We start from the raw sequence: 18,619 nt of genomic DNA, 5'->3' as shown, positions 1-18,619 counted from the left end.
TTTCACGACGAATGACACTCCGATTCATGCTCGTTTTGTACTTTCATGCACACGTCTTGCACTCTCATGGGCATACTCACATTGTCATGTACATTTCTTGATATTTGTGTATCTCTGTGTTTGAGCATGCGTCGTCACACATATCTCATTCTTGCATTACGATGCATCCACTCACCAGCACTGCGTGTGTCAAACTTTCGGAATCACATTGAATATATGTTGTTAGCATATTATGCTTGTTGCAATTTCTCTCTCTTGCAGGCACGATATTGTATGTACGGTTCAATTGAGGTTGGTGCGACCAGACGAATCGCGCAGGTATCGTATCTTCTCCGTGTGAGACGTGGCGGGGATTGAATAATCCTCCGCATTCTTAACTGCATGAAATGTAGTTTTTGCTTTGCATTCTTGCTTAAAATTGTTGCATCTATTTGCGAATACTTGCCTCATTACAGCTAGCTGCATTTGCACGATCATTGGGCTATCTTCGACTTCTTGCATGTCATTTGCATTTTGCCCCCCCTGCCTGCGGGCATGCCTGCGGGCACATCTTTTTCTATCTTGTATGTTTGTCTGAGTCTTCGGCCTTGTCAAAAATGGGTCGTCTCTAGGCTTTGACATTCACTCCCGTCACTTGTGACTTCCGAGTTCTGTCAAAGAGGGGCAACTGTAGACACCCCATTTTTGACCGACCTTAAGACTCAGACGTCACCGATTAAGCGCTTGGTGATGTTGCATAATGTGCTTGTTCAGAAGTTTCAGAGTCGCGGCTGTGAGCCCTGCCTCCGGACTTCCAAACCCTTTTCTGCGCCTTGTCTCGGTTTGCGAACCAGACTCGGTTTTCTCCGTTTCTTTTCCTGAGGGGAGGGAGAGGTCCCGTAGACCATCTCTCAATGTCCGTAGGCTACATTTGGTGGCCGTAGGCCATTTTGCCCATTTCGGAGTCCGGTTCCCGGTTTTCGGAGCCGTCAGGCCGTGTGCCTCGGTTCGGGACCGCTTAACCATCTCCTATTGCTCTGATTTTTTTGGCATACATCCTATTTCATCCATTTTGAGGGACACTGGGGGCTGAGAAACCCACTTCGAGGTCAAATACAATTTTCGGTGCTTAACAGCCCATTTCCGGGACCCCGAACTGCGTGTTTTGGCTCCGGAACATTCATTTTGCAACGGTTTTCGCTCATTTTTGGCAGGTACCTCTGTTTTATCACAGGGAAGGTCACTGAAGGGTGGGAGGCCAGCAATTGTTGCAGCAGCCAGTTATCTCTCCTCCCGAGCCTCCCGGCGCCCGTTTTTCGCACTTCCGGGCTAATGTTGAATACCTTAGAGCTAGCGTTGCCAACTTTCGATCACATATCTGTGATCTACACATCTGAGAGGCCCCTAAAAGTTCATGGCCGGCCATTAAGGTCACCTGACCCTTTTGACCCCTTTCTTCCGGGCTAATGTTGAACCCCTTGGACCCTTTTTCTCGAACTTTGAACCACATATCTGTGATGTACACACCTGAGAGGCCACTAAAAGTTCATGGCCGGCCATTAAGGTCACTTGACCCTTTTGAACCCCTCTTTCCGAGCCACTGTTGAACCCCTTGGGCCCACTTTCTTGGAATTTCAATTACATGGTTGTGTTGTACACACAAAGGCCTACCTCCCCAATACCTGGCCGGCCAGAAAAGATGGTTGACCCTTTTGACCCCTAGCCGGCCGGCTAGGGGGTGTGGCCGGCCGGCCACCTTCAGCAAAAGTGAGCGGCCGGCCGTGCTCTCCTCACTGTGCCCCTTCCAGCTGTGAGGCAATATCCCCCAGATATTTTCTGTATCCGGGGGATATTTTGGGAGAGAGTTTTGCTCTCCTTTGCACCCCCCTTTTACACCCCCTTTCTTGACCTTATAACCAGCTGAGGGCCTTCTTCTTGAGGGTTAGAAAATTTGATCTTAAAAGCTCCATAGCCAACTCCATCTTCATCTTCTTCAATTCTTCAAAAACCCTAAGTCCATTAACCTCCATTCCTTCTATACCACCAAGCTCTACCACCACTATCTCATTTCCAGCAGCTAGGAAGGGTTCTTGAAGGCCAAAGGAGCAGCAAATCCATCCAAGAAGCAACCAAAGTCTAGATCTTCAAGGGTAAGTTACACTTTGATCCTTTTGACCCTTTCCTTTGATCTATTTCTAAGCCTCATTTCTTTTTGGTTTCAAGCTTCGGTCCTAACTGAAAAGGGCCATATTTTGAGCTCATCTTCACTTCTCATTAAGGGCTCAACCTTGTTTGAGCCCTCCATAATATACTTGCTTCATTGACCATGTTGTATGTCATGATTTTGTATGCTTTTTTTGACCTATGAGAAATTTATTTTCGAGCATGTTGTAAATTGATATAAGGCTTATTTTGAGCCCCTCTTCAACATTGGAGAAGGGCTCAACATTGTTTGGTGTTTCCATGTGGCACTTGTAGTTCAATCTCTTATTTGGCCCCATTTTTTGTATAAATTGATAGCCCTCTTTGCTTCTGTTTTTGGACCTTGGTCCGAACTGAAAGTGGCTTTATTTTGGCCTATACTTCATGTTTCATTCACACTTTTTTTCTGTTTGGTGATTATTTTATATACTTCATGTTATAGCACCTTTTGAGCCTTGTTTTGCATCACATTTTTAGCATGATTGTATACTGATTTGAGGTCTGCCATACACTGTAAATATTCATATTTTTGGTTCATCTTCAATGTTATAGAAGGAAATTTTTCAGTTTGAGTTTTGCTTATACCACTTGTTTCATTACCTCTCTTTTGGCCCCTATTCTTGCATGCTATGTTTCCCTTATCTACGCTTGCTGTTTGGCCATGTTTATAACTGTGAAAGTGCGTCTTTTGGGACTGTCTAGCTTCTGTCTTTGCATTGCATGTCCATATTGTGCATGTTTGGCATGGCTATAGGCCATTTCGGGTGCTTAATGTTGCATTTCGGGACAATTTCGTGCATTCGGTATCATTTCGCTACATTTCGGGACTGTTTTTCCCCACATTTTGTTGCTGAAATTCGGTTAGTGTGCTTGCATATCATTTTTGTCATTTTCCATGTCATTTGCATTGCGTATGCATTGCCTCGGTTTGCGTGCCCGTGTGCACGCATTTCGAGGCACTTCATTTTCTGCCATCGGCATCCGATGTGAGTGTGGCTGAGGCTCACTTGTGTTGGTATAAGCCCATTTGTCATTTTCCATGTCATTTGCATTGCGTATGCATTGCCTCGGTTTGCGTGCCCGTGTGCACGCATTTCGAGGCACTTCATTTTCTGCCATCGGCATCCGATGTGAGTGTGGCTGAGGCTCACTTGTGTTGGTATAAGCCCATTTGTCATTTTCCATGTCATTTGCATTGCGTATGCATTGCCTCGGTTTGCGTGCCCGTGTGCACGCATTTCGAGGCACTTCATTTTCTGCCATCGGCATCCGATGTGAGTGTGGCTGAGGCTCACTCGTGTTGGTGTAAGCCCATTTGTCATTTCCATGTCATTTTATCATTGCCTCGGTTTGCGTGCCCGTGTGCACGTACTTCGAGGCATCTCATTTTCATCATTCTGTCATCGCCTCGGTTTGCGTGCCCGCGTGCACGCATTTCGAGGCATCTCATTTTCATTGCATTTATCATTGCCTCGGTTTGCGTGCCCGTGTGCACGTACTTCGAGGCATCTCATTTTCATCATTCTGTCATCGCCTCGGTTTGTGTGCCCGCGTGCACGCATTTCGAGGCATCTCATTTTCATTGCATTTATCATTGCCTCGGTTTGCGTGCCCGTGTGCACGTACTTCGAGGCATCTCATTTTCATCATTCTGTCATTGCCTCGGTTTGCGTGCCCGTGTGCACGTACTTCGAGGCATCTCATTTCCATCGTTCTGTCATCGCCTCGGTTTGCGTGCCCGCGTGCACGCATTTCGAGGCATCTCATTTTCATTGCATTTATCATTGCCTCGGTTTGCGTGCCCGTGTGCACGTACTTCGAGGCATCTCATTTCCATCGTTCTGTCATCGCCTCGGTTTGCGTGCCCGCGTGCACGCATTTCGAGGTATCTCATTTTCATTGCATTTATCATTGCCTCGGTTTGCGTACCCGTGTGCACGTACTTCGAGGCATCTCATTTCCATCGTTCTGTCATCGCCTCGGTTTGCGTGCCCGCGTGCACGCATTTCGAGGTATCTCATTTTCATTGCATTTATCATTGCCTCGGTTTGCGTACCCGTGTGCACGTACTTCGAGGCATCTCATTTTCATTGTATCTATCATTGCCTCGGTTTGCGTACCCGTGTGCACGCATTTCGAGGCATCTCATTTTTAGCATTGTGTATGTTAGGATCGCATCTTAGTTACATTTCATGCATATCATGCGTATTGCATCGTGTCCGGAATAGGGGTTAGCCCGGACACGGGAAACGAGGTACATTTCGTACTCCGAGTGACGGAGTGTGTCTCAATTCCCCAGTCACCGACACTTCGGATTATCCATGATGGAGTTAGGTTTTAGCTGTAGTTTCATGTGCATTCATCCTATATTGAGTTGTGCATTTCGATTCCTCGGCCATCATGCCTCGGTTTGTGCGATTGGTGGCACGAGGATCGAGACATGCATATATCTGTGCAAATACATTGCTATGCCCCTTTCCTGCTCTCTGTTGCAGCAAAATCAGGAATCAACAACTTTTCGGGACTTGGCGCGCATTTCAAGGATAGGTGTAAACAGAGGCTAATTGGGGCATTCCGGTGGATTTCCGCGCAAGACAATCCGGATATGCATCATCCATCAGAAGCAAGGCAGTCCCTGGCTTGCACGCCAGTTTATTTGCTTTCTAGTTAATTCATTAGTTAGAATTCTGTAATATTCTTTTATTCGGGACTGTAATATTCGGACTGTATTATTTATTTGGACCCTCCGAGTGAGGGCATAACTGTAATAAGTGTGCGTGAGTGTGTTGTATGTCTTCCAACCCCACGTCTTTCTCCCTTTTATTTATCCGCTTATGATGGTTAGATTAGGGTATATTTAAATTAGCATACAGTATGACAGCATGTTTGCATCATTCATCTGTTTTGCATGCACCGGGCTCGGCGCATCATACTAACTGCATCGTACTTTCAATACCAAATTGAATACATGTTAGTTGTAGCATTTCATATGCCATCTTAGAATAGCCGAGCCTACTATAGTTGCATTTTGCATGTGTTGCATTAGGCATTTCTGTACACTTAGGATCATGCATGATTTCTAATATAGTTTCTATTTTGGCTTGGAGTACCCGGTAAGTTTTATGCTTTAGCATCCTTGCATGCGTGTGAGTGTTGCCATGAATAGCATACTTACCATGAGGCTACGTGCTTATCTGATATATCTGCCTGAATGCCTGTGGGTGAAGGTTGGGTTATGTGAATTGGAATGAATCATCAAAATGTTTCAAGCCTACCTACGGGTAGCAAACCATTTTCAAAAAGCAAACATGAAATGTTTTGTTCCAATTCGGACGACCCGGTCTATACTTATATGCTGTGAGCATCACATAGTAACCTAGGCTAATAACCGGAATAAGAACTCACAATGTTTTCAAAAATTGATATCATGGTTAGTAGAGGCCGGTCTATGACCGGGCGAGCGGGGGTGCTCACGAAGTGACCTTCCCCAATCGTACCCAAGTTCCCGAGCCGAGGCAACTTTGGTGATGACGGACACGTGGCCTTTTGGCACCGAGTCAGGGTTTCCTAAATTTCCCAAAATAAAATATTTAGGTGGCGACTCTGTATCTGGCAAAGCAGTCCATGTTTGGCACTTCTTTCAAAAATCAGTTTTCCTAAAACGATTTGCCGGATTTGGACTCTTTGGTTCAGATTTAGAACCGTGACAACAAAAGTCGAGTCCGAGCTGTAGCGAGATCCCCCCGCGGGCTTGTTACACTATCATGATAGCATGATTACCATGAGGCTAGCTGCTTATGTGATATAACTGTTTGAATGCCTGTGGGTGAAGGTTGGATTGTCTGAGTTGGAAAAACTCGTTGAAATCCGTATTTTAGCCTACTTGCGAGTAGCAAATTCCAAAGTGTTTTTCAAGACAAACGTATATGCAATACTTTTGTGCTGTGCGCATAACATAGTAATTCTAAACTAATAATCGGGATAAGAATACATAACGTTTTCAAAAACGGATATCACGGTTAGTAGAGGCCGATCTTCGGATCGGGCGAGAGGGGGTGCTCATAGCTGACCTTCCCCAATCGTACCCAAGTCCCGAGCCGAGGCAACTTTGGTGATGACGGACGCGTGGCCTTTGGCACTGAGTCAGGGTTTCCTAAATTCCCCCAAAATAAAATATTTAGGTGGCGACTCTGTATCTAGCAAAGCAGTCCATGTTTGGCACTTCTTTTCAAAAATCTGTTTCTCAAAACGATTTGCCGGATTTGGACTCTTTGGTTCAGATTTAGAACCGCAAACAAAATCGAGTCCGAACTGTAGTGAGAGTCCCACGCGGGCGCGTCTACAGTTTCTAGCGACTCTGCTGGGGATTTTAGAGAGCTTGACTCGAACTCGTGATATCCTATTTTGATTTCATTTCTGTGTCTCTTTGCATTGCATGTGCATTGGTGCGCCTAGGACACCGTGTTTGCCATCTGCCATTCCTGAACGGTTTGCTGGAGGCTTGTCTTGTCAAGACATGACCATAAGGCTGACCGGTTGTGGGCTCTGACAGTATGGGAACACAAACCCCGATTTTTACCGGGGCACCCTTTTTCGACCATTCGACCTAGTGCATATTCGGATCCATAGTGACCATTCCAAGTTAGGACAGGTTGCTTACCCGATTATAGGTTGTTTGAAACCGCTGCGTGCGTAGTGAAACCCTAGCTCCTGACAAAATAGGACAGGGAAACCCTACCCCAACATAGGGGTGTTTTGGCTCTCACTTATTTGCTATGTGCTTTAGAGTGTATCTCTACAGGAACGTACATACCAGTTTGCAAGGTTGAGTATCAGACCTGAGGGCATCAGTGTCAGTTTATGAGAATCAGTTATCTGCGGGTATCAAGTTTAGTTTTGGGGACAGTGATTCTGGGGAACAATGATCAGTAGTAGAGGGCAGTTGTTCGGCTAGTTCAGAGTGTCCAGAGAATTGATACAGAATAGCTAGTGTTCCCCCTTGCTGAGGCAGGACTTATGATGACGCCGAATTCAGAAGAGATTGTGGTTATGACAGCTACGCTGGATCAAGGGATCACCCTACAGGATGAAACCAATGTTGATGTATCGCATCCGTCCAGGTCGCCTGTCGCGCACCCGATCTGGACTCCCCAATTGTATCAAGCTCCCGAACCCACTACATTCGAGCTGATGGGAATGATTGGTGACCTCCAGAGATCCGTGGCCAATCTGGCCTATGGAATGACGGCTTCGCCGCCAGCGGCACCGTATGCCGGGAATTTCGTACCACAGGAGCCCCCGCTACTGGGGTGAATTGTGATAGAGCTCAGCCAGCCAGAGGTGGCTTCCAGCTACGGCCACGACGTGTCAGCAACGACCGGGTTTCGCTCTGAAGTAGCAACCCAAACCCTTGACCAGGCTGAGGCCAGAGGCAAGAACAAAATGAAGGCAGACGCTAATCTCATTGAGCAACTGCTGCGGGCAGTCGAGGCTTTGAAAGTCGGGGGGATGAACAAGCAACAGATATCCGCAGTTGTGGCAAAAACTGTGGAGGATGCTTTCCCCCACCCCACCTGAGGGTAGTTCAAGTCAGTCCGAAAATCGGGATAGGCCCCGTCATGCCAGAACAGTTCCTCCTATTCCCAACCCTGCACCTGGGAAAGATCAGAAAACCAAGGCAGTGCATGCCGACCCTTTTGCTAGTGCGTCTAGTAAGAATACTCAGACTTCAAAGTACCTGCCCCGAGGGCGCAGGATCTTTCATGCTCTCTATATGCCTCTGTCTAAGGCACTTCAGATTCTTGCCGAAAGGGGGCACCTCAAACCCCTTGAACCTCGGCCTCTCCTGAAGAATCTCCCTCTCACACATGATGCTGCTTTGTACTGCGCGTACCACCAGCAGACCGGTCACGCCACCGACAACTGTTTCCGCCTTCGCCATGAAGTGCAGGATCTGATCGATAATGAGGCCATTCTTCCACCTACCTCGGTGAAGTCTGTTACCACCGAGTTGTTGGACTTTGAGGATGCTGCGAGTATGTGATCAGGGGATGGACCACCTGCGGGCGGCGCTCTGTGTATTTCAGATATGGCGTCTGGCACGCACTTTTTGAGCATTTGTAAGGGCAGTTTTGTAGCTTCTGGCTTGGGTTTTGAGTCAGTTCTTTGTTTTGTTTTTGAGTCTGCCTCTTTGTTTTGAGTCAGTCTTTTTGTTTTTGGGTCTGTCTTGTGGTACCGAGTCAGTCCCGTTGTATAGGATGTCGAGTGATTCCGGGGTTGTTGCCTCGAACACCGTTTTTGTATTTACCCTTTCGCTTTCTTTTTGAGTCTGTCTCTGCTGTGGAGCCAGCTACATCCGAGAAACCTGAATGAAACAGCTGCGGCTATCATGTTTCCGTGCTTATTGTTTGTTTTGGGCTAGTTGTGCCAGAGGTTTTGAATGGAACGACCCTGCATCCTACCTGCTCTTCTGTGCCTTAAGAATTATTGCATTGACCTAAGTTCTTCAAAACGTTTTTTCGAAACATTGTGATAAAAACGAAGAGGAAGGAATTCCTCTAGTTTTGCAAAAATTTTATCAATTGAGAGAAAGAGAGGCGCTAAGCCCTTAATGAATGAGATCATGCTTGTCAGCGTGAGTACTGGGAAGGACCCTGGCTTGATCTAGATTGGTTCCACACTATCTTCGGCGCGAGCGATTTGTCGCTTTCTTAAAAACTTTCAAAAACGAATGTTTTGCACGGCCCTGTGGATACCTGTATGGAACCGCTCTTGAGATTGTGCAGCCTAGGATCGTTCTCAGCCTCAAGATTCGACCTGTTTGTGTTGAACCTCAAACTCATTTGGAACATTCAACGGTCAACTATCAGAGGAGGCCCGTGTGGCCAGTTTTGAAGCAGTCCTCGAACAAGAGGCACCAAAGTCGAATAAAAAAGATTAGATCTCACCAGAAGAAGCTCGTGGTGCAGCCATGATGGATTCTCCTACAAATCATTGCAACAACCATTCTCCTAGATGCAGAGAGGCTTCAACTTCAAAAACCATTTGGCATGGACTTGTTACACTTTTACCCTTTGAGAGGCTCGCTAGGCCGAAAACCCGGAAGGGCAACCCAGGCAAAAGTTAGAGCAAGAGAAAAATACAAAAGAAGCAAAAAATGCAGAAGAAAAAAAAAGAATGAAAAGATACAAAAAAGAAAGAAAAAAAAAGAAAATGAAAAGAAGCTCGCAAGGTCGAAACGCATCGGACACCTTGGCAAAAGTTAGAGCCTGAAAAGTGAAGGTTAAAATACCCGAGTGTACCTTAACCGGAACTACGTAAGGCTTGATTCCCATGTTTGGGATACGTAGGCAACTTCATCCTGAAGTCCAGCCCCCAACGCTTTTATAGCGTCTCGGTCCATACAATGGTTTCGATTTCATCCCAAAGTCCAGTCGCCAACACTTTCAAAGTGACTGTGTCCATATATTGGTTTTGACTATCTTCGTCTTCTCTGTATCCGAGAAAGTTCGGTCATGATCATCACCGGTAAGGACTGTTTACAATATGATGCGGCATCATCCAAACAAGGGGCAACTTTCCGTTGCCGTGAGTCACCGTTCAAACCAGGGGCAACTTTCCGTTGCCATGCAGCGTCCTTCAAGCCAGGGGCAATTTTCCATTGCCTCCGATCCGAGGTTTTGCATCTCAAAGAGTAAGTTCCATGCTCGGTGAGCATTGACTGTTTGCAATATAGTTTTTGAGAATTTTTACTGAGGTTGACTATTTTCTCGAAATTTATTTCATTTTCCAAAACTGGATCATTTTCTTGGACCCAAAAAGGAAAATTTTCAGTGCTTATAGTGTGACTTGCATGGTTTTCAAATCAAAAATCGAACAAGTACGTTAATCCGACTCTCATCTTGATCAAAACTGTTTTAGTGGAAAACCAAAACAAAAATGGTCAAAATGATGAACTAGGGGCACAGTCGAGTCAGGCATTCTGTCTTTCCCCCGTCGTCAACATACTTGCCAGAGGGGCACTCTACCCACCAGAAGAAATAGCTGTGAGCTAACGGCATTGGGCATGAACCCGCAACTTCCTATTCATTCATCAATCACCCCGGGAAGGGATAAAAAATGAGAGAATAAAGAATAGAGAGGTGTAAGTTGAGAGAAAAAGCGAGCCAAAGGGTTTTGAGAGAAAAAAAACCGAGCCTGAGGGCTGAGTGATGTGAGAATCACAAATCAGAAAGGGTGGGAAATATACCCGGAGGAATTGGCTCCTCGAGATTTGAGGTCTTTCGTTAAACATGTCCGCGTGTCGTGTCTTTCGTTTTGTTCACCTCAACTTTTGTTTTGGGTCTTTTCCGAGCGTGTCTCGTTGTGTTTAGGTTGTGTACCCTTTTGATTGAGTCCTTCCCGCTGTGTTCAGTTGTAGGCTCGATACCCCGGTTGAAAATCCTTTTTTATTTCGAAAATCGTTTATGCTCAGAGTGCTGTGCCATTCTCTACATCTGTGCGAAGCAAAAGAAGAAGAAAAAATTTTGGGTCATCTGAGCGTGCTTCAACTTCAACTGGGTCCATCTTTGTGTTCCGTCTTGTCAAATTGGGCCGTTTGTTCAGGATTTGCTGTGTGCAGAATGAACCGAGTGTGGTGTTAGGGGTTGTATGCAGACTAATCCCCAACAGAGTATGGGCTGTGCGTTCAGTTTGAGCAGTGTGTTGCCTGGGCTGTTTTGCTATGAGGCCGTTTGGTTATCGGATCATTACAGTACAAGTGCTCGATTTTCAGACAACAGGTCAATTCCATTCACATTGAGGTGTAACATGATGTGATGCGATGCAATACATGAGATATGTAAATGTAACACTCTTTAAACAAAAAGTTTGTTCATTTCATTATCTTTTTCAAGTACATAGCTTCGAAAACAAAAATCTGCCTGCGGCAGTACAGGGTAATCTAACTACCAGCAAAGAGAACAAAAAAAAGAAAGTACAAAAAAGAAGAAAAGCAGCAATCTGGATCGTCATCAGTAGTCTCGGGCCCGGGGATCTGTCCTCGCCCTCTTCCTGGACGAAGGTCCAGGGGCATCATCATCAGCGTCGCCATCTGAGCCTGAGTCTGAGTCGTCTCCAGCCTCCTCAGATGACCCGGCCCCTGCCTCTGCCTGGGACTCATCATCGTCATCATCGTCATCATCAGGGGTCGAGGCCCGAGAGCTACTCCTGACATGAACACGCCCCGCCCTGGTATGGGGACGTACAGCGTCTCCACGCCCTCCTCGAGCCGGAATAGAGGGCCCAGTCGGAGCGCCACCCACCGGAGAAATCTGGAAGGGAGGCTGAAAAGCACAAAAGGCAAATACATCAGAATACTGTGAGCAGTGTATCAGTGCAGAATGTAGTGTATGAGTACAGTGTGTGAATGCCGTGAGCAGCCTATCCGTGCAGAAAGCAGTGTATGCGTACAGTGTGTGAATGCCGTGAGCAGCTTATCAGTGCAAAACAGTGCATTTCCGACGCTCAACCGGCCTCCGTTTTAACCTCGGATCGTGTCTTCTGTGCGTGGCACTCGAATTCATGCAAGGTGTATCATTTTCGTATCCTTTTGGCTTTTACAAAACTCAAAAGTTGCCCCATGTGCATCACATGTCAATTGCACTGTCTTGTGCATTTCAAATCAATCGCACTGCCTTGTGCACTCTCGTTGTCTAAACGCTTCGTGCGGTTTTGCGCATCTCATTGCATTTTGCATGCATTCAATCAATTTCATAACTTGCGTAGACCGCATGTTTTGCTTGCGTAGACCGCATGTTTTACTTGCGTAGACCGCATGTTTGTTCAAATCCATTACTTGCGTAGACCGCATGTTTTGCTTGCGTAGACCGCATGTTTTGCTTGCGTAGACCGCATGTTTGTCCAAATTCATTACTTGCGTAGACCGCATGTTTGTCCAAATTCATTACTTGCGTAGACCGCATGTTTGTTCAAATTCATTACTTGCGTAGACCGCATGTTTTGCTTGCGTAGACCGCATGTTTGTCCAAATTCATTACTCGCGTAGACCGCATGTTTTGCTTGCGTAGACCGCATGTTTGTTCAAATTCATTACTCGCGTAGACCGCATGTTTTGCTTGCGTAGACCGCATGTTTGTTCAAATTCATTACTTGCGTAGACTGCATGTTTTGCTTGTGTAGACCGCATGTTTATAATTAATTACACTATTTGCATAGACAGCATGTTTGTAATCAATGTCATTACTTGCATAGACCACATGTTTTGCTTGCGTAGACCGTAATGCTTTCCTTGCGTAGACCGCATGTTTTCCTTGCGTAGACCGCATGTTTATAATGAGTTTCATTACTTGCGTAGACCGCATGTTCTGCTTGCGTAGACCGCATGCTTATGTCCAATTTCATTGCTTACGTAGACCGCATGCTTATGATCAGTTTCGTTGCCTGCGTAGACCACATGCTCTACTTACATGACTGTGCCTTCACAGCATTGTTATGCTTCCCACTTGCTTTGCGTTGTCACGTGTTTTCAAATACATTAATATGCATATTGTTAATCACATTGTACCTGTTAAGTTTGTTTTCTTTGCAGGCACGATATTGTATGTACGGTTCATTTAAGGCTGGTGCAACTAGACGAACCAGACAGGTATGATATACTCCGAGTGAGCCATACCGAAAATTTCCACGGTCTAGGAGACCCTAAATCCTCTGAAGGTGCAAGTCCTTCGGTGTTTGTCGTGCCCGAACGACTTTTGATAAGTTGCATTATACATGTATTTTAAGCCGCACGTTGTTGCGCATTTCAAGTTCACTTGCATTATTATGCATTTCTTGTGCGATATATACGGTCTAGGAGACCTTAAATCCTTGGAAGGTGCAAGACCTTTGGTGCATTAATGTGCACAGTTCGCTTGCATTGTCATGCATATCTTAAGCCGCACGTTGTTGCGCATATTCAAGTTCACGTGCATCTCAAAAGCCGCGCGTTGTCGCGCACTTCAAAATCATGCATCATCATGCATTTGCATCTCAAAAACAAAAACAAAACAAAAAATATATAATTGCATTGTCGTGCACAATAATATATAATTGCATTGTCATGCACCATCGCAAGTAGTTGCATTGTCATGCACCATCGTAAATAGTTGCATTGTCATGCATCATTAGAATATAGTAGATATTGCATTGTAATTTGCATGCATTCATTGCATCACCTTCCATTTACGGCTTGTGCCTTTCCATGTTGAGCTTGGTCCGGTATGTGCCCATACTTCTCGTGTCGAAGCATAGTTCAGTGGACCGTTCTATGTTAGACGTGGCTTGTATGCGTACATGCTTTGCCTAGGCAAGATTTGGTTTGGCCTGCGTGCCATATCCATTGCCATTTCCGTAGCATTTTCATTATATATTACATTGTAGTGTAATTTTTGCATCCAGCAGTAGGATCGTAGTCCTTTCCCCAGCGGGTCGTTTCCCCACTTATGTCATCCCCCCCAACACTTGTTCTTGTGTCCGTCTACATTGCTCATAGTTCAGTTGACCGTTCTATGGTAGACAGACTTGTTACCTCCATCAATCTATTTGACATAGGTGTGGTTTCGAACCGCTCATGATTGGATCATGATTCAATTGCTTTGCATATAGTTTGCATTGTTTCAATTACATTGCATCTTCATGTGCATTGTTTATACATTGTTTTGTACATATTGCATATCATTTTGCATCCATTTTTGCATTGTCATGCATGTTGCTAATAACATCGTACCTGTTGAGTTGTTTTCTTTACAGGCAGGATATTGTATGTACGGTTCATTTGAGGCTGGTGCAACCAGACGAACCACACAAGTATTGTATCCTCCGAGTGAGACGTATCGAGAATTGCATAATTCTCTTACATCCTTTCTGCATTGTAGTGTAGTTTGGTGTTTGCTAGCTTAAAATTGTCGCATGTATGCTTCATTATAGCTTTCTTCGCATGATCATAAGTTATGTCCGGCTTTGTGCATTGTCTTGCATTTTGCCCCTGCCTTTGGGCGCATATCTTGTTTGTCTTGCATGTTTGTCTGAGTCTTCGGCCTTGTCAAAAATGGGTCGTCTCGGGGCTTTGACATTCACTCCCGTCATTGTTATGACTTTCGAGTTCTGTCAAAGAGGGGCAACTGTAGACACCCCATTTTTGACCGTCCTCAAGACTTGGACGTCACCATTGGAACACTTGGTGATTACCCTTGTTTGTGTTCGTCTTGAGTTCCCGGAAGCCTTGGCAGCGCGCCTCGTCGCAGGACCTCTCGACTCGACTGTTTTGTGCTTGGTTTGACACCAAACACTTGTGTTTTGCCTTTGAGAGGCAGGGTAGGGCTTGTAGACCAACCCCACCCATCACCGGCCGTGGCTTGAGGCCATCGGTTGTGTTTTGTGGCCACCGGCCAAATATTTGGCCGGCTGGCACTATGGATGGCCGGTCGGCTACCTTTTTTTGGTCAATTGCATCTTTGGCCGGCCGACTGCTGTGCATCTGCTTTTGAAGATATTTTGACACAGCTGTCATGCATTTGGCTCCCCTCCATACACGTGTATGGAGGGATCTCTCTCTTTAGAAGCTTGTCTTGTAAGCTTTACAAGACAAAAAGCTCTATAAAGAGAGGTCTTCTCTCTTGTTGAAAGGGGTTAGACATTTTAGACAGCCATTTTAGGGTTTGAGTTCTAGGGTTAGGGTGTGTCTATATCCTAGCTCTATATCTCTCTTCCTCTTGTGTTTAGTGTGTGTTTAGGGCTCACTATTGCACACAAACACATAGTGTTACACCTTTTCTTCGTTCTGAAGGACCAGAGGTCTGTTCTTGGAGTTTTGGGGCTGGTTTAAGCTCAAGGAAGCAGCTGGTCCACCATTTGTGAAGAAGGTCTTCAAGGGTAAGAAGTTTGTCCCTTTATTCCCCATTTTTCCATTGTATTTTTGCCTACCTTGAAATTGTTTTTGTGTGTAGTATATAACATAAAAAAGTTCTGTTTTTAGGCCCTCTAAATAGTTTGTTTAGAGTGTTTTGTGATTTGAGGTTGTTTGAACCCTCTTAAGCCTTGTAAGGCTCCATTTTGTGCCATTTTGAGTGAGCTAAGAGACCTTGGTGTTTGGGCCTCGTCATCACTGAAATCTTGAGGTATTTTAGAGGTGAGGATGGCACCTTGAGGTCCCAAGAAGGAGAGGGCCACCCCCTCTCCTTGTTGTCCTTGAAAAGGACCATTTTTGCCTCTTGAGGGAGCATCTAGCTTAGGCTCTTGTTGACCATGCCTTAGCTGATTTTTGTGCTTATTATGTCATAATATGCCTCTGTTTTTAGTTGGTTTTGGTACACCGTGCTTGCTTAGCATACATGCCTTGTAATGCCACTTTGTTGCCTTAACATGCCTTAGGTTGTAAACCATTGTTCTAGCATGTTTTAGGCTTGGCTTTGTGAAGATTCTGTGCTTATTTTGCTATGTTTGAGGTCTGTCCTTAGTTGTTTGGGTCGACTTTGGCATGCTTAGTATAGCCCCTTTGCATTTTTGGTTTGTTGGCCTTAAGTGTGTGAATGTATAGCATGCATCCTTGCCTTAACTTAGTGGGTTGGGACCATTTGCCATGTTATTTCAGTCCCTTTAACATGCTTGTATGCTTGCCTTGGATGCCTCTTTGAAGCTTTGAAAGCTTGTCTTGCATGCTCCATGTTTTGGTCATTGTGCATACTTTTGAATTTGAGCCACTTAGATGCCATCTAGGTGTCCCTTGGGTGTTGTTTAGATTCGCATTAGACCTATTTTAAGTCCTCTTAGCCTTGTGAGGCTTGGTTGACTTAGTCTTGTTTTAAGCCTCTAGGCTTGTCTTGGGTTTTTGGCTTTGTTTGCATGCCTTGTTTATCTTGTTTAATTGGCTTAGCACCTTTTGTAACATGATTTTCAATGCTTACCTTGCATGCCATTAGTCCATGTTATGCCTCTTTCAAGCGTGCTTGAGAATTTCCCTTTTGTGCTTGAGTGTTAGCCCTTTAACATGTGCATGTGTGTATGTGTGTTTAGTCCTCATTTCATAGCACTTATGGCCACTGTTTTGGGCCTAATTAGAGCTGCCTAAATCATGCTTAAGTCCATCATTTGCTTACTTGCATGCTTACCTTACATGTTTGTTTGCATGCTTGCATGTACATCTTGCATTCCCATGTTGCATCCTTAGCTTGCATGCCTAGGTTGCATTGCATCTAGCATGCATGTCTTGTTCCTTGATCTAGTGATAGGAATTGGGCTTTGGTTTGTTGGTTTGCATTGCATTGCATTTGACATCAAAATGTGCACACTTGGTCCCTTGGGCCAGCACGTATGGAAATGCGCGATTGATGGTCTAAGAACCAAGGAGCATGTCCCTTTGACTTACTTACATGATAAGGGACATGATTGGTGCATATATGGCTTGAATTGCCTTGCTATGCAAAGTTCTGTCCTCTGCTGCTGTCAAACAGGTTCTGCAGGAACTTCTTGCCGATCGACTACATAGAGTGCCGACCGGCAATAAATCGGTGGCCGATGGATTCATTGTGTGCCGATGGACACCAAATCACAGCCGGTGATGATTCCTTCCAGCCGGTGGCACTCCTCAACATCCAGTAAGCACATCCTGAGACTTTGGCAGTCTTCAGAGGAGTATAGCAGGGAAAACAGAGGCAGCTTGCGCATGGCAGTGTACTTCCGAGCAGGACCGAGCATGCATTGCATTGGGCTCTCTTCCCGATGCGGTTAATCTGTTTTCCCTAGATTAGTTAATTTGCTTAGCTAATTAGATGGCCTGTAATATTTAATTAGCTTGTAGGTTAATTATCTGTAATATTTATTTGGTCCCTCCGGGCAAGGGCGAATCTGTAATAAGTGTGGGTGCGTGTGTGTGCATGTCTTCCAATCACCACTTCTTTCTTCCCTTTTATTTACCTACTTATGAAGGTAGATTAGGGCATGTTTAAATTAGCATACCTTATGCTATGCATGCGTGCATCCATACATTTGTCTTGCATGCACCGGGCTCGGTACGTCATGCTAACTGCATTTGTACTTCAATTCCAAATTGAAAACGTGCATCAATTGATTGCATTTCACATGCCATGTTTAGGTTAGCCGAGCCTACTCCAATTGCATCCAGTATGTGTTGCATTAGTCAAGTTGACATGAACTAGGACCATGCATGTTGGCTAACTAGTTTATTGTTTTGGCACAGAGTACGATGTAAGTATTTTCATGCTTTAGCATATCGAATGCGTGTGAATGCTATCATGACAGCATGATTACCATGAGGCTAGCTGCTTATGTGATATAACTGTTTGAATGCCTGTGGGTGAAGGTTGGATTGTCTGAGTTGGAAAAACTCATTGAAATCCGTATTTTAGCCTATTTGCGAGTAGCAAATTCCAAAGTGTTTTTGAAGACAAACGAATATGCAATGCTTATTTCCAAATTAGGCAATCTAGTCTATACTTTTGTGCTGTGCGAATTTCGAACCCTAATGCATGAGATACGGTAAGTAAACACCATAATTACATATCTTCCATCATGGAAGAGAGTCTGAATAAGTGTCCGAGTGTTTAAACCATAATGCATGAGAAATGGCAAGTAAACACCATTGCGTATCTTCCATCACGCAAGATGGTCCGAATATGTGTCCGAATGTTCGAACCCTAATGCACGAGAAATGGAAAGTAAACACAATAATTACGTCTCTTCCATCATGCAAGAGGGTCCGAACAATTGTCCGAATGTTTAAACCCTAATGCTTGAGAAATGGCAAGTAAACACCATGACTGCATATCTGTAATCATGCAAGATGGTCCGAATATGTGTCCGAGTGTTCGAACCCTAATGCACGAGAAATGGCAAGTAACCACCATAATTACGTATATGCCATCATGCGAGAGGGTCCGAATAAGTGTTCGAGTCTCTAAAACCTAATGCAAGAGTGTAGACACCCCATTTTTGACCGTCCTCAAGACTTGGACGTCACCATTGGAACACTTGGTGATTACCCTTGTTTGTGTTCGTCTTGAGTTCCCGGAGGTCTCGGTTGCGCACCTTGCCTCAGGATCTCTCGACTCGACCGTGTTGTGTCTGGTTTTGCACCAAACACTTGTGTTTTGCCTTGGAGGGGCAGGGAATGCTTTGTGAGGCATCCCCACACATCACCGGCCATGGCTTGAGGCCACCGGCCAGTGATTTTATGCCATCGGCAATGTATATTGCCGGTCGGCACTATTTGTTGCTGGTCGGCCATTTATTTTGCCAAAATGGCAATTTTGAATGGCCGATCACTGTTCATATACTTTTAGTAGATATTTTGTGCCAGCTGTGATAGCTGGCACCCATTCTGTTCCCCTCCATACACGTGTATGGAGGGATTTTCCTCTTGGATGGCTTGTTTTGGAAGCCTTAC

This window comes from Camellia sinensis, chromosome 6 (assembly GCF_055761805.1).
Source record: "Camellia sinensis isolate YWXY chromosome 6, ASM5576180v1, whole genome shotgun sequence".
NCBI classification, from domain to species: Eukaryota; Viridiplantae; Streptophyta; class Magnoliopsida; order Ericales; family Theaceae; genus Camellia; species Camellia sinensis.
Note: the sequence above shows the minus strand (reverse complement) of the source record.